At 41.6% G+C, this 13,942-nt stretch overlaps 1 long non-coding RNA gene across 1 annotated transcript in view; it reads right to left on the reverse strand.

The window, feature by feature from the left end:
* The window catches only part of LOC102166412, a 128,519-nt gene that overhangs the window by 80,871 nt on the left and 33,706 nt on the right, over positions 1 to 13,942 (reverse strand). The window contains exon 2 of the long non-coding RNA XR_301961.3: positions 5,398 to 5,462. This is a non-coding gene — a long non-coding RNA (uncharacterized LOC102166412). The remainder of the gene's footprint in view (positions 1 to 5,397; positions 5,463 to 13,942) is intronic.

A 13,942-nucleotide genomic window follows, 5' to 3' on the forward strand; every position in this document is an offset into this window, starting at 1 on the left:
TCCCTATCTTTGGGATTGTTCTATAAAGACCAACAGAATATGAGAAGATTCCTGCCCATGAAAAGCATGCCAGGGAGCTCACAGAAGAAAACTAGACTGCTGGGTGTCTGCAGGACTACCTTCCATCCACCTGGCCTCAGCTCCTGCCTGGAAAAGGAGGCAACAGCCCTCTAACTGCCCTCCCATGTACTACTCCTATACCTTTCAAATCATTTCTCTACCATCTGCACATACAGAAAATGTTTTGTGTTGGATTACACCACACCTAGGCTTGAGATCTTTCGACAGCATAAGAAACAATGAATACAACTCAAACTCAGTAAGAACTGAAGAAACCCATGACCTGGCCTCTGCCTTCCTCTCCCTCTAGCCTCTTCTCCAAAGAGTCCTTGTGCCCTGCCCCCATAATGCATGCCCCAACTTCACTGAGCTGTTTACCATGGTTAAGCATACCTGGCTGGGTTTCCTAGCGCAGCACCTTCTTGTCACCCAGAATGTTTCCTTTGAGCCTCTCCTCAGGTCCCCCCACCCCCCGAACCAAAGCATCCAGGTTCCTGATAAATACCTGCTCATGTGAAGAACTAGAGTATCTACTCTCTACAAAATCTTTTCTGCTCCCACCAGCCTTCACTATCCCCTCCTCTGTATCATCTCCGTATCCTCTGTAGACTTCCATCAGATTCCCTGTAGTGGGTTAGGAAACATTTTTCTTTTCATGTCTGTGACTCCGTGCCAAGCTACCATGAGGCAGAAACCATATCTTCCTTGTCTTTCTAGGAACTGCCATAAAGGGCTTTAAGCATTGCTGGAGGTAGGAAACCTACACATGAAACAGTGCAAATACCAAGCAACAGTTTCCAATGCAATGCTAAGGACTATGTCCCTGGCTCTAAGCAGTTTGAAAGTTTTAAGAAGTCACAGAAGTCACTCCCTGTGACTTCTGTGGGAGAAAATATGTATAGTCAGGCAGACCTGAATTCACCTTGTGACTCCCCTACCTCCCAGCTATGGGACCATGGATACATCAGTTCACTTTCCTGTGCCAAACAAGGATAATGGTTCCTATTTCATGGAATCCTTGTGTCAAGATTTGATGAGATAGGATGATCCAACACAGGAGTTGCTAAGAAAATATCCACTCTTTTCCCTTTTCTCTGAGAAGGGAGAGTGATAATGTGCCCTAAAGGACTCAAGTACACCTTCTTATAGGAGGTGGGGTTTAAGCTTGACATCTAAGCAAGAAGGATTTGGACAAGTACACATTGATAGATAGAAAATTCTATCAAGGGAGTTCCCTGCTGGCTCAGTGGGTTAAGGATCCAATGTTGTCATTTCTGTGGCTTGAGTCACAGCTATGGTGTGGGTTTGATCCATGGCCCAGAGGGCATGGCCAAAAAAAGAAAAAGGAAAGAAGGAAAGAAGGAAAGAAGGAAAGAAAGAAAGAAAGAAAGAAAGAAAGAAAGAAAGAAAGAAAGAAAGAAAGAAAGAAAGAAAGAAAGAAAAAAGGGAGAAAGGGAGAAGGGGAGAAAGAGAGGAAGAAAATGCCATTCATATTGGGAAACAGCTTAAGCAAAGGCAATTGACCTGCTTAAAACTCTTCTCAGACATACCCAAGATCCAGCCTTCGGATGCTCCCTCATTCCTACAAGTTGGCCTCTTGCAGCATGTGAGAGTAATTATACGTGAACATAATCCACCTTCAAAACCTAAGAATACTGAAAATTAGAAAGAAGACATAAAATAGTCATAATGTATTTAGGAGAGACTTGTTCTTTAATGGAGGAATGTTTCCCCAAAATGATGTTGAAGGGTATTGGGCTGTTCACTCATTTGCACAGAAGTAAGCATTATACTAACAAACAACAGGGCTGGCATGACAACATCAACCAACATTTAAATAAACACAGGGTAGGTAATAATTTCCATGTGTGGATGGTTCGAGTGTTAACGGAGCAGTCTAAAGCAATCTCATTTACTTTTATAGTTAAGTGTTCAGGAAGCATCTCTTTTTTTTTTTGTTTTGTTTTAAACATCTGAATGTTTTCATGGCTGAAGGGATGCCAGTATAGCCTGGAAAACAACTTACAATGATGTGCAAAGTAGTTACGCTTTCCAACAAGTCTGGTTGCTCAATCATTCACCTACATTAATAGCTCTTAGTGGCATGTGATATACGATGGTCTCAATCTAATCACCCACTTCAGCAGGAAGACCGCCAGTGCTATCCAAATGGAAGAGTCCTAGTTTGATGTTGATTACAAACTCAGGCCTTTGTCCTCAGCATTTTTAGCATCAGCTTGCTATCACTGAGAAAGGGTGCTGGTGCTGATGGCAGGCGGGCCTGCTATCAGTCTCATGCCAGTTCATTTAGCTTCAGATCTGCAGCTAGGTTTGTCTTATCAAACAACCAAAGCAATTGATTTCTTTCTACCTCTGTTGAGATAAGTGGAACAACCTGTAATTTGGTTTAGAAAAAAAAAATCTAGATGGCAGGAAAAGGTTTAAAGAAAGGGATAAAGACACAAATGGTAATTTTCACAGTACCTTGTATACAGGAAGGCTTTAAGAAATGTAAAGGGAATTACAAAGAATGGGAATGAAAAATCCAAAGATAAGAACAGAAAGTGAAAGAATGAAAAGCTGAAGTATTAGTTTTCGATACCATTCATGTTGGGTTTTCTCATGTGTAGTTGAATGCAATTGACTCCTTGCCCCTCTAAAATCCAATCCACACACAATATCTACCATGGTTCTTTTTAAATGTTAAGTCAGATCGTATTGTTTCTCTGCTCAAAATTCTCTAATGGCTTCTAACCTCACTCAGAACAAAATCTATAATTCTTCACCAAGGCCCACAAGCCTTTCCTGAACTTTCAACTTCCCATCCACCACCCTCCAGGACTCATTCCAAACTAGACTCACTCTGAATTCACAGAACACTAAGCCAGCTCTCAGAAATGCTCTTCTCTACCCCAGCCTGGCCCCTTGCTTTCTCTTCATGCAGGTCTCTGCTGAGATGTCATCAACTCAGGTGTCACCTACTCAAAATGTCACCTTCTATGACCACCCCAACCAACAGAGATGCTCTATTGCTGTTTACCTCTGGCCCTGCTTTATTTGGTCTTCTTATCATTACTTCTTAGCATTACTGCACATTAGACTTCCTGACTCGCAGCTGCAACATGGGGGATGCTGGAATACAGGTGCCACATAATATATAATAAATGCTGCAGGAGGAAAGGTGAAGAGACGGAAAAGAGGAAGAATCCCTTGTCTTACTCCCATGTTTATGTCTTTGCTCCACAAATAACTGGATGTGGGACTGTCTGGACAGCAACTGCTTATCTTCCTTGATCCACTTCCAGAGACGTTAACACCAAGAAAAGAGCATGGGTTTGGGAAGCAGGGATACCACAGTTTAAACCTCACCTCCATCACCAAGTAGCTTTTTGACTTTAGGCCAGTTTTTAACCTCCGTAGGGAATTGTACAGATGATAAAATTTTAAACACCTATAAGCATTGGGCTAGGTACCTGAGATACCTCAGAAAAATTGAGAGTAAAATCAGCTATCTTTCCTTAAAACTAACTTGGCATAAAATACATAATTGATAAATATGAGCTCTCTGTCCCCTCCACTCCCACCCCATCCCATGGCATTATGCCAAGTAAATGCACCTAAGATGAGCAAAAGAACAAATAGTCACTGGGAGGCCGTGAAAACCAAAAAAGAGCAAACAAAACACCTCAGGTAAAAGCACTTTGAAAATGGGAGAACTCTATACAAATAAACAGCAGGAATTATCACTAGCATTATCAGAAATTACTTTAGAACCAGTTCTCTGTGTCTTGAATTTCTAACCAGGTAAACTAACTTGAGGGTCTCCAAATAAAGATGATGCCAGGAGAAAGAAGAAGGCAAGTGAAATGGAATTGGGAAAAGAAGACAAGCTTCAAGGGGAATGGCTAGAGGTGAGGATGCATGTGAGACAGTCTGGCTGACCAGGGGCTTCAGTAAGTGCTACATCAGACTCACCACGACTAGAGTCTCCAACTCTGTGGGAGAACTGGAAGGAGGCAATGCTACATTCAGGCACAAAGCCCTCTGTAGTCACCTTTCCTGTGGCCGCAGGGCCATCCCATTTATATAATCTGGGTCTGGGTCCTGATTTACAGCATATTTTCATGAGCAAATGCATGACCTTCACACATACCTTGAGAGGCAAGGAATTCTCACTAAACAACAGAAGAAGCTGAGGATCATGTAACTAAGTGATTTGTCTAAAATGACATAGGCAGTAAGTAAGTGGCAGAACTGGGACTTGGACCCACTTCTCTAATTTTAAGACCGATTGTCTTTCCAATGAGATGATTCTCCACTTTTCAGCTAGGTTTATTTGAGAAAACTATATGGATTTTAAATCTAGGCTGAAAAAGGAAACAGTTCTCATCCAGAACTGCCTGAGGAGCAGGCCAAACTCCATGAAGTACCTGAGGTCACAAGAGCTGGTGATACCTCGAAATCTTAGCAGCTCAACAGTAGAAAGCAGGGACTGCTGGCACATGGTTAGTCAGAGACCCAGGCTCCAGGCATCCCTTACATATTAGGGCCCCAGAATCCTCTGCACCCAGGCCAAAGGAGAAGATATAAATACATCATTTTCGATCCTTTCTACTGGAACTAGTCACAGGCCACATCTGGAGTCGAGTGTGTCAAGGAGCCCATGGCTGGGCAGCCAATTCCCAGGAGCAATTCTGTGTTCCATGCAGAGGAGAACATGAATTGTCAGTGGATAACTAGTCATCTCCACCACACCCTACTAACTCAACCAACAGTGGAATGATACGTGACTGTGAGAAAATGCGGTGAAGTCAGAAGTCAGTTTTAGACTGTCTGACAAAGCCACAAGCGAGGGTCCTGTTTTTAATTTGCTGCTGCTGCTGTATGTTCTTGGGACACATGGAAATAATAACAAATAAATGTCCACTTAACCCTAGGATAGTGGACTCTTGTCCACTCAGGAAGTATGAGATTACATGGGATGCATGCTTTAAAAATATAAAGATTCCCAGGACCCAGACCCAGAGATATTTTTACGAGTGAATATGATGCTTCAAGCCCAGAGACCACACTTTGTGAAATACAAGCAAAGAACCACAGTTATTTCACAACTGATGAGTACACAATAGCCACTGAATGTTAGATTGCAGACAGCCCCTCAAAAAACCCCAGCAGAGGTCAGCTCTGGGAAAGAGCAGGAAATCTGCATGGTTTCAGATTTTCCACATTCAAGCAACACCCACTCCCACAAAGAATTTGTTTTGCTATTCAGGTTCTATTTTCTGGTCTCCTTGACAATATGGAAACAACTTGGTCCTTCTCAGAGACACCACTTACCTTCAATGGCAGGAGCTTCCTCACAAGGACAAAGGAGACAAAGATAGATTGGGCAGATCTAAGACCTAGAAAAAATAACATCTGTATTTAATAACTTCTATTTTACCTGCAATGCTGTGGCTCTCTCTGGAGCAGGGAGAAATGAGGGTAGGTAGACTGGGCCTCACGCAAGCCATAAAACAGTTGTTGCTCATTAACCTTGTATAATATGACATCTGATTCTTCCTTAACACAGGTAAAAAAATCACTTCTGATATCAGGTGTTTGCCCCAGAACCATTTTCAGCCTAGAGCTGTGTCCCAGGAATCATTCTCAGTGTTATCAGTGGTGGTCCTGATGAATTCAAGAACAAAGAGAGTAATTTAAAATACTAAAAAAATTAAAAATTAAAAATAAAAATAAAAAAGGAGTTCCTGTCATGGTGCAGCAGAAATGAATCTGACTAGAAACCTTGAGATTGCGGGTTCGATCCCTGGCCTCACTCTGTGGGTTAAGGATCTGGCGTTGCCGTGAGCTGTGATGAAGTTTGCAGATGCAGCTCGGATCCTGAATTGCTGTTGCTGTGACATAGGCTGGCAGCTGTAGCTCTGATTTTGACCCCTAGCCTGGGAACCTCCATATACTGCGGGTGCAGCCCTAAAAAGCAAATAAATAAATAAATAAAAAGAAAATACTTTCCACTTTGGGTGTCTTGAAAAGAATTTTTTATTGGAAAAACAGAAAAATAAGTTAAGATTTAGAATGCTTAGCTTCATCATGATTGCCAGGTTTTACAATTGTTGATTGAACTAGACAGGATAAAAGAAAGAAAGGAGTTTCTGATAAAAACAAAAATAAACAAATGGGACCTAATTAAACTTAAAAGTTTCTGCAAAGGAAACCCTAAACAAAATGAAAAGACAATCCATAGAATGGGAGAAAATCTTTGCAAATGAATCAACTGACAAGGGATTAATCTCCAAAATTTATAAACACCTTCTGAATTTCCATACCAAAAAAATAAACACCCCCATCAAAAAATGGGCAGAAGATCTAAACAGACAGTTCTCCAAAGAAGACATGCAGATGGCCAAAAAACACATGAAAAGATGTTCAGCATCACCCATCATTAGAGAAATGCAAATCCAAACCACTATGAGGTACCACCTGACACCAGCCAGAATGGCCATCATCAAAAAGTCTACAAACAATAAGTGCTGGAGAGGGGTGGAGAAAAAGGAACACTAGTACACTGTTGGTGGGATTGGAAATTGGTAAACCACTGTGGAAAACAGTATGGAGATTTCTCAGAAAACTAAACATGGAACTCCCATTTGATCAAGCAATCCCACTCCTGGGCATTTATCCAGAGATAACCATGACTCGCAAAGACACATGTACTCCGATGTTCATTGCAGCACTATTTGCAATAGCCAAGATATGGAAACAACCTAAATGTCCATCAACAGAGGAGTGGATCAAGAAGATGTGATACCTATACACAATGGAATATTACTCAGCCATTAAAATGAACGAAATACCAGCATTTTTAGCAATATGGATGGACCTAGAAACTATTATGCTAAGTGAAGTCAGCCATACAATGAGACACCAACATCAAATGCATTCACTTACATGTGGAATCTGAAAAGAGGACAGAATGACTGACTCACAGACATTGAAAAACTTAATGGTCTCCGGAGGAGACAGTTTGAGGGGTGGGGGGATGTGCTTGGGCTGTGGGATGGAAATCCTGTGAAATTAGATTGTTACGATCATTACACAACTACAGATATGATCAATTTATATGAGTAATAAAAAAAAAAGAATATAAAAAAAAGGAGTTTCTGCTGTGCCGCAGTAGGTTAAGACTCTAGCATCGTCTTTGCAGCAGCTCAGGTCACTGCTGAGGCATAGGTTTGATCCCTTGTCTGGATCTGGCATTGGTACAGTTGTGGTGTAGGTCCTAGATACAGCTCAGATTCAATTCCTGGCCTGAGAACTTCCATAGCCATGGATGCAGCCCCACAAAAGAAAGAGAGATAGTCCAGCACTTGAATGGAAGCTGGAGGGCAGCAGAGTCAAATGTGAAACCAGTGAAATTGATTAGGCCTGCAGCAGGGCCCAGCAACTGTGGGGGGAGCAGGAGGGAGTCACCAGCTGGGCACATGAGAATGCCCACTACTTGGAGGTGTCCTCAGGCATCGGGCTTTCAATAATGCATCTTGAAAGCACTAGAGGTTATCTTAGTAAGACAGGTACAATACCCTCAGAGCCTTGGGAAAACTTCCAATTCTCCAGTCTGATGGTTCAGAATCATTGCCCATGAGCCTCAAGCCCCCCAAGCTCCTGGCCTCTCCAGCACTCATAGCCATTATCCTCCCAGATGCCTTGCAGCTCTAAACAGAAAATCCTCCCACTGTGTTGCTTTTCTGCTGCTCTGTCTCCCACAAACCTGACCTACTTAGGTCAACATCTTCCTTCACAAGCATCTCCAGGCCTCCATCTACTAGGCATGAGTGTATTCCCTGCCTCTTATGGTCACTACCACCCTCTAGATCACTGACTCCAAGGTCCACCTTGCCGCCTTCATGTCCTTTGCCCTCGTCGTCATGCAGAACATGGCCAAGCTGGGCAATATCTCCGGCTACTCTGCTTCTATTTTCCAAGTCAACCCAGATTCAGGCATTGCTGTTGTTCCTCTGGATACGCTCCTGTCCATGATCCCTGCCTCCAGTTTCCCTACACTCCAATTTACCCTTCAAACTATGCCCATATTACCTGGTATTCAAATAGGTAACACTTAACATTCTAGTCTATGTAAACTGTGCTGTTACTGATTACATAAATGATCCCAATTTCTTTCTCTTTCCTTGAATCTGTGTTCTATGCCATGCAAATACGCAGTCCCCTCCCATATGACTCTGGGCTTGGTCAAGAGACTTATTTGGCCAATCAGATGCTTGACCAAGGAGCACTTGCACAATTGGCCTTGATTGTTCTTACTCTTCTTCAGTAGCCATGAGAATAAAAACAGGTTGCTGTCCTAAGGGATGAGAGACATATAAATTGCTGAGCAGCCCCAATCATCCCAGCAAGAAGAATCTTAGATCGGCCAAAAGCCCAACACCAGCCATAGCAATGAGCCTAGCTGAGACAGAACAATTCAGCCAATTCCAGACTATCTCACCAAGCCACAGGCTAAATAAATACATGCTTGTTGTTTTAAGCCCCTGATATGTGGGGTGGTCTGTTAGGAGGTAGCAGATAACCACAACATCCATACAGAATACAATGATTGATTTTGAAGGATATCTAGTTTTGTCTTGGTCACAACCAAAACTTTCCCTTCATGACACCATCCTCTCTCCACCTTTCCATCCATGGAGTTTGCATGTCACTGGGATAGCAGATAAAATAGGTCGGATCTGGGCAAACCTTCTCATACAGACAATCATGACTGCATGAGAGGAGAAGCCAGCTGGTGATTGGTGATACTGAAGGTCTAGCAATGAAACCGGGAAGTCAGGGGTGACTGCATTTCCTTACTGCTGACTGGAATTGGTGAGAGGGGATGTTTGCTTCAGCAATAGTTGATGTTTTACAGTCTAGATGCTCAGATTGGGGAAATGAAAACTAAAAAGTGCATCTGAATCTTCACCCTCTTACTGACCAGCAGCTTCCCAAACAAATGGTCTAGTTTTAGCAGGGCTTGTTTCTGGTTTGCCTCAGGTCTCTGTGCAGGGAGCTCCCATGAAGAGAGTGGGGGCCATAGGAGAAGTCTTTGGGATATGGTGAAGGTATTTTGTGAGGATTTGGATAAGGGAAAAAACCCACCACATTTTCAAATATTAGCCCATAATATTTGTGTCTTCTCTCTCCAACTAGAATATGAATTCTTTGGTCCTAATCCAATGCCCTTTTGAGGAGGCAGTAGAAGCAATGTAAATAAATTAGATTGAAAATCATGAACTCTGTGATTAGGGAAACTGACTTAATCTCTGTCTTCTGATATTAAATAGGAGTCATCGAGTTGTCTTAGGTAATCAAAGAAGACAAGGTAGATAGACATAGATGGATAGAATAACAAAATTAGCTGAACGTTACCTCCTCACTCTCAGAACTCATACACTATGTTACCCCAGTCTATTATTCTCTATCACATTACTACTTTTTATTTTCTTCATAGCACTTTATTGTTATCCAAAATTATCTTACATATTCATTTACATGTCAATTTTCTGTTCTTTCCAGCTCAGGTAAAAGCTCCACAAAGGTTAAAGTCTGTGTGATAGGAGGACTCCATGAGAACATAACTATTCTACTACTATATCTTCAGGTTTTAGAAATTGTTAGGTATTTGGTAGCTACTCAATAAATAACAATGGGAGGGAGAAAAGGAAGAAAGAGAGGAAGGAAGGGAAGATGAATAAATGATAAATACCTAATGATAAATACCTATGATAGGATATTTTATCTTTAGGGTTATCTGACTCCTTGTTAATAACACTCAGTCTATCAAAGTAATTCTATTTCTTTGGGCACACTTGAGCTTACGGAAATAAGGTCAATTCACAAAAAGAAAGGTAATATTTTCTATGCATTCTAGAAAATTACTTGTTATTCAAGAAATATTTCAGTCTAAAGATTTCTGTGTTCTCTGATACTTAATTCATACTCAATAATTATGAGCTTGGTAATTCTGCATATAGATATATACACACCGAATCAAGACCATAAAATAAGCTATTTCTTATTTCTTCTGAGCATATTTCTTTCTCTACATAATAAGAGCTGAATAACAGAATTTTATGGTGCTTTTTAAATTCTATGAGTTAACGATAATTAGAAAACTACCATTTCTGGCTTCAAGTTTTCCTCCGAGAAACTATAATCTCTACCAAGCATAGTCTTACAATTAAATAACTACAGAAAAATACTAAGTAAGATTCAGTCTTCATGGTCTATGTTTGTATGTTTAAACTTGCTGCAGAAAGGTCAGCTGGAATTGCAAGATCCTGATATAAAAATACCCCCACTGCCAACATTAATTTTGAATGTGAGAATCAGATGCCTTTGCCAGACCCTAAAGAAGCATTCCACAGCCAGGGGCCTCAACCCCCACAAGGCAGATCCTGCTATGAGTTCCAGCTACAGTTTTAAAAGTACAAAATTCTTGGAGTTCCCATCGTGGTACAGTGGTTAACGAATCCAACTAGGAACCATGAGGTTGCGGGTTCGGTCCCTGCCCTTGCTCAGTGGGTTAAGGATCCGGCATTGCCGTGAGCTGTGGTGTAGGTTGCAGATGAGGCTCAGATCCCGCGTTGCTGTGGCTCTGGCATAGGCCGAGGGCTACAGCTCTGATTCGACCCCTAGCCTGGGAACCTCCATATGCCGCGGGAGCGGCCCAAAGAAATAGCAAAAAGACAAAAAAAAAAAAAAGTACAAAATTCTCCCTTGCCTACAGAATAACTGCATTGCTCTGAATCTTTCTATAGGCTTCCTTGGAATAAAGCACAAATGAAGACCCAAAATGACATTAGTGAAACTCCTTGCTATCCTCTTGATTCATATTTATCACAGTAGGTTTTTAGTCAAGGGTCTTTTGTCTAGAAAGAAATCCTCTTAGCAAGGTTAATGGGGTGGGGGGCAGGGAGCATTTTCACATGGCACAATGTTATCGTGTGGAATCCGGGATAAAGATATTCCTGGGCCCAGTGGGGGTAAAAGGGTTGATTAAGAGCCAGGCAGAGCACAGCCATCACCTTCACAGTCTTCCTTCAGACCCTCATCTCTGCTCTGCTCTATGCACCAATCTCAGACTCCACTCCCTACAGACCTGACTTGTACCTTCTCCATGCCATGGCCACCACCCAGCCCCCAAGTTTATACAAGCTCAGCCCATGCAGAAACTGAAACTAACCTCTTCCTCAACCCAGTCCAAACTCCTGGGAAAGAGACTCCAGTTCGGCCAGACTGGACCAAGCAATCACTTCTATTCAAAGTAACTGTGACCAAGTGGGCAGTCCTGTAGTGTGAGTGGTTCATGTTTGTGAGTTATTATAAGGGGGCAGGACACAGAAAAATACGGTCAATGTTAAGACACTCCAAAGGAAGTCTAACACAGCTTATCCTCAACAGCTCTATTAAGACGGAGGCTTTTATCATAAAAGCTAAGAAATTGCCAGAATTAAGACTATTCCCAACAGGGGCTATGAGAACAAAAGCAGCTGTATTCCTATATACACTCATACTTATCACCTTACAAATTTTGTAGCTCAGAAGTCCAAAATTGGTCTCACTGGGCTAAACTCAAGATGTTAGCAGGGTTGTGTTCCCTCTGGAGACTCTACAAGTGTATTTCCTTGCCTTTTCCATCTTCTAGGAGCCTCCCAGATTCCTTGGCTCATAGCTTCTTCTTCCATCTTCAGAGCAAGACTTGATGCAACCCTAAGACCATCTTCCACCATCGTATCTCTTTCTCTTAACCACAGTCAGAAAGGTTCTCTGATGTTCAGGACGCTTGTGACTAGCTTGGACCCACTCAGTCCAGTATAATCTCCCATCTCAAGGACGTTACCTTAATCCCATCTACAAAGTTCCTTTTGCCATCTAAGGTAACATATGCATGGATTATGGGGATTATTATGTGGACACATTTGGGGAGTCATTCTGTCTACCACAGATGTGTTCTTGAAATTAAAACCTAGCTGCAGTTTTCTCTTTCAAGAGGTGTTTTGTTTTGTCTTGTTTTTTGCCTAAATCTCATAATTATTTTCGTTCAGTGCTCATTTCATAATTAAGATACATAATCCATGTGCACACAAAAATGCAGTTTTCATCCTACAAAAGGCCATATAAACATTTGATTTGATTATTATCAAATATCTGCAATCACCCATTATCGGTTCTATTAAAAAGCAGAAGTAACACATTCTGAACCTAGACAAATTCTCAAGCACTCTCCTTTGGCATGTTAAATCTCTCATTTCACTTAATCTTCACTATGACCTTGCAAAGTGAATGGTATCACCATTTTACAAGTCAATAAGACAGTGATAAATAAATTGTTCAAGTCAAAGGAATAGTAAGAGGTGGAGCTAAGATTCAAATTCAAAGCCCTGCCCAATTCTAGAGTTCCTACTGTTTCCTTTATATCAGACATTGGCTGAAAAACAAACCCTCACCCTTAGGTAGCCTTAATCACGTCTACTCTGCCATAAACATAGATAATAACCACTCCATTAAGCATATAAATCATTCTATTAATAAGCAAATACTATAACAGTGTGGGACCTGGAAGAGTGAGGTTCATACCTGAGCAGAGCCTCAGTGGGTGCTGCTGACAAGGCTCTGAGGATGACCAGCACCTTGCAAACAGCTGCTCCTTATTATTTGTTTATCATACTTTAGGATTTCCTTCTAATCCTTCCCAATTACTTAGAAATAAACATGGACTTGGGGACAAGAAAGAAAGAGAAGTGTGCCTCAGTATCCTCAACCATGAAGTGAACATAGCCAAAGGCATTTAACTAAACCCAAATGATTGTTGGGAGATTAAATTAGTTAATAGATGTAAAGCACTTAGAACAGTACCTAGCATGTAGGAAGCATCACAATCCTTACCATCACAATCATCACCACCACCACCACTACCGTCATCATCAGTATCATCATCATCTTCTTCATCCAGATTTCAGTATTAAGGTCTCAGTGAGTTAAAATAGAAAGGCAAGAAGATCTCTAGACATCAGAAAGAAAGAGTATGAGCTAGACAAGACCACTTGGTATTTCTGGCCTTCTTTGGTCTCAATTACAGGTATTGGTTAAACAATGAACATTGCGTTATTGCCTTTTACTTGCTTTGTTACAATTACAAGCTTTAACTCCTTACTGATATTTCTTCCCCTCGTAATCAAAGAAAACCCAATTCCCAGCAATCCATTTTTAAAATTTATATATGTATGATTTATCTTACATAAATGGCATCTTAAGCTTCACTTTCAGAAATATCTTAGATACAATATGGCCTCCTTGGTGAGTAGGTAACACCAAACACGTCATGGCATTGAAACTCCCATCCAAACTATTTTATCAAAAATTGACTATCTGCATTCAAAATGTTTCAACGTCCATCTTTTCCATCTCTTCCAGACGCTCTTTTCTGCTTTACTTCTATCCAAATGCTCTCTTTGAACTTTTTGTTTTGTGTTTTTATTGTATCCCCCTCATTGTCTCCCACTGTCTCCAATCTTTCCTATTTTGGGGGAGTACACTTAGGAACACCTGTCACCCTGCTTCATTGCTTGAGTTCCCCATCACCCTCCTCAGTAGAGCTCACCCTGCTGCTTCCATAGACTTCCTGAGCCTCTCCCCCGCACCCTGCAGCTTTCTCTCTCCTCTCATGCTGACTCCCTCTGCTCCTTCTTGCTCCATATGCCACCTCCCTCGCTTCTTCTTGAGCTGCAGACAGTAAAAGATTGGCTCGGGCTGCTCATCAACCTTCTTCTTGTCAGCCAGCACACAGTTGTTTGCCTCAATAGAGCCGAAGTAATTTCAACCCTTT

The sequence above is a fragment of the Sus scrofa genome, chromosome 2 (genome assembly GCF_000003025.6).
Source record: "Sus scrofa isolate TJ Tabasco breed Duroc chromosome 2, Sscrofa11.1, whole genome shotgun sequence".
Taxonomy (NCBI): Eukaryota; Metazoa; Chordata; class Mammalia; order Artiodactyla; family Suidae; genus Sus; species Sus scrofa.